This window comes from Callospermophilus lateralis, chromosome 10 (assembly GCF_048772815.1).
Source record: "Callospermophilus lateralis isolate mCalLat2 chromosome 10, mCalLat2.hap1, whole genome shotgun sequence".
NCBI classification, from domain to species: Eukaryota; Metazoa; Chordata; class Mammalia; order Rodentia; family Sciuridae; genus Callospermophilus; species Callospermophilus lateralis.
In genome coordinates this window covers 133408688-133411878 of record NC_135314.1, presented here as the reverse complement: position 1 = coordinate 133411878, position 3191 = coordinate 133408688, and the positions used below count along the sequence as shown (strand labels likewise).

The window sequence follows — 3191 nt, the reverse complement described above, 5'->3', positions numbered from 1 at the left end:
AGCAGGAGCGCAGTGCTGGCGCTGCCTGGCCCGGCGGCTCCGGCCCGCCGTCCCGTCCGCGCAGCGAACCCGGAGGAGCCTGGATGTTGATGGACCCGCGAAGTTAAGTTCTGGGCTCGCTCTCCTACTCCGCCGCGCTTTCCTCACGGTTTCCGTCCGCTCGCGGCGCCGACCTCGGTCCCCCAAATCTCAGACCAGCTCTTGGCGCCCCCTCCCCTCCGCATCCTGGTGCTGCGCTCTCCCGGTTCTAGGCTCTCCCGCGGCTGGGGGAGGGGCGGGGGGTCACTATGGCCGAAGCGCCCCAGGTGGTGGAGATCGACCCGGACTTCGAGCCGCTGCCCCGGCCGCGCTCGTGCACCTGGCCGCTGCCCAGGCCGGAGTTTAGCCAGTCCAACTCGGCCACCTCCAGTCCGGCGCCGTCGGGCGGCGCAGCTGCGAACCCCGACGCCTCAGCGGGCCTGCCCCCAGCTTCGGCGGCCGCTGTCAGCGCCGACTTCATGAGCAACCTGAGCTTGCTGGAAGAGAGCGAGGACTTCCCGCAGGCGCCCGGCTCCGTGGCGGCGGCGGTGGCGGCGGCCGCAGCTGCCGCCACCGGGGGGTTGTGCGGGGACTTCCAGGGCCCCGAGGCGGGCTGCCTGCGTCCGGCGCCGCCGCAGCCTCCGCCGCCCGGGCCGCTGTCGCAGCACCCTCCGGTTCCCCCCGCCGCGGGGCCGCTCGCGGGGCAGCCTCGCAAGAGCAGCTCGTCCCGCCGCAACGCGTGGGGCAACCTGTCCTACGCCGACCTTATCACCAAGGCCATCGAGAGCTCGGCTGAGAAGAGGCTTACACTGTCGCAGATCTACGAGTGGATGGTCAAGAGCGTGCCCTACTTCAAAGATAAGGGTGACAGCAACAGTTCCGCTGACTGGAAGAATTCAATTCGTCATAATCTGTCTCTACACAGCAAGTTCATACGTGTGCAGAATGAAGGAACTGGAAAAAGTTCTTGGTGGATGCTCAATCCAGAGGGAGGCAAGAGTGGAAAATCCCCCAGGAGAAGAGCTGCATCCATGGACAACAACAGTAAATTTGCTAAGAGCCGAGGCCGAGCCGCCAAGAAAAAAGCATCCCTTCAGTCTGGCCAGGAGGGTGCTGGCGACAGCCCTGGATCTCAGTTTTCCAAGTGGCCTGCGAGCCCTGGCTCCCACAGCAATGATGACTTCGATAACTGGAGTACCTTTCGCCCTCGAACTAGCTCTAATGCTAGTACTATTAGTGGGAGACTTTCTCCCATTATGACGGAACAAGATGATCTGGGAGATGGGGATGTGCATTCTCTGGTGTACCCACCATCTGCCTCAAAGATGGCTTCTACTCTGCCCAGTCTGTCTGAGATAAGCAATCCTGAAAACATGGAAAACCTTTTGGATAATCTCAACCTTCTGTCATCCCCAACGTCATTAACTGTTTCAACCCAGTCATCACCTGGCAGCATGATGCAGCAGACACCATGCTACTCGTTTGCACCACCAAGCACCAGTCTGAACTCACCCAGTCCAAACTACCAAAAATATACATATGGCCAGTCCAGCATGAGCCCTTTGTCCCAGATGCCTATGCAAACACTGCAGGACAACAAATCAAGCTATGGAGGATTGAATCAGTTTAACTGTGCACAGGGACTCTTGAAGGAGTTACTTACTTCTGATTCTCCTCCCCATAATGACATTATGTCATCAGTTGATCCTGGGGTGGCCCAACCCAACAGCCGGGTTCTGGGCCAGAATGTGATGTTGGGTCCTAATTCAGTCATGCCAGCCTATGGCAATCAGGCATCTCATAATAAAATGATGAATCCCAGCTCCCATACCCTCCCTGGACATGCCCAGCAAACATCTGCAGTTAATGGGCGTGCCCTGCCCCACACGGTGAACACCATGCCTCACACCTCAGGTATGAACCGCCTAACCCCAGTGAAGACACCTTTACAAGTGCCTCTGCCCCACCACATGCAGATGAGTGCCCTGGGTGGCTACTCCTCAGTGAGCAGCTGCAATGGCTATGGCAGGATGGGCGTTCTCCACCAGGAGAAGCTCCCCAGTGACTTGGACGGCATGTTTATTGAGCACTTGGACTGTGATATGGAATCCATAATTCGGAACGACCTCATGGATGGAGATACCTTGGATTTTAACTTTGACAATGTGTTGCCCAACCAAAGCTTCCCGCATGGTGTCAAGACGACGACACACAGTTGGGTGTCAGGCTGAGTTAGTGAGCAGGCTACACTTATGAACGTACTTCAGATTGTCTGACAGCAGGAACTGAGAGAAGCAGTCCAAAGATGTCCTTCACCCCTCCTTTAGTTTTCTTGATTTAACACACACACACACACACATACAAAAAAAAAAAAATCCTTTTTTCCTTTCGTCAGACTTGGCAGCAAAGACACTTTTCCTGTACAGGATGTTTGCCCAGTGTTTGCAGGTTATGTGCTGCTGTAGATAAGGACCATGCCATTGGAAATTTCATTACAATGAAGTGCCAAACTCACTACACCATATAATTGCAGAAAAGACTTTCAGATCCTGGTGTGCTTTCAAGTTTTGTATATAAGCAGTAGATACAGTATTGTATCTGTGTGTTTTTGGTTTGTTGTTGTTTTGTTTTTTTGTTTTTGTTTTTTGGAATATCCATTTGGTCCAAGGAAAGTTTATACTCTTTTTGTAATACTGTGATGGTCTCATGTCTTGATAAGTTGAACTTTTGTTTGTACCACCTGTGTTCTGCTGAAGTGATCACAAAGAACTAAGATCTTCATTCTGCACCTCCATTAAACAGCTTTGGACCTGTTCACATGCCACAGGATTCACATGAGAACCAAGTAGCCTGTTATCAATCTGCTGAATTAATGGACTTATCAAACTTTGGGGGGAAAATAGATTAAATGCCAGCCTTGTACAGGTCTTTTCTATTTTTTTTTTGTTGTTGTTGTTTATTTTGTTATTTGCGAATTTGTACAAACACTTAAAATGGTTCTAATTTCCAGATAAATGATTTTTGATGTTATTGTTGCAACTTGAGATCATTTTTGGAATAGATATTGAACTGTAATGTTTTCTTAAAACTAGAGTCTACTTTGTTACATTGTCTGCTTGTAAATTTGTGGAATCACAGGTATTTGGGGCAGCACTCATGATTTTCATTTTGTA

The 3191-nt window shown here is 51.7% G+C and overlaps 1 pseudogene; it reads left to right on the top strand.

Moving 5' to 3' along the window:
- The first annotated feature begins 287 nt into the window (after positions 1-287).
- LOC143408335 (forkhead box protein O1 pseudogene) lies at positions 288-2955 on the top strand (annotated as a pseudogene).
- Positions 2956-3191: the final 236 nt, after the last annotated feature.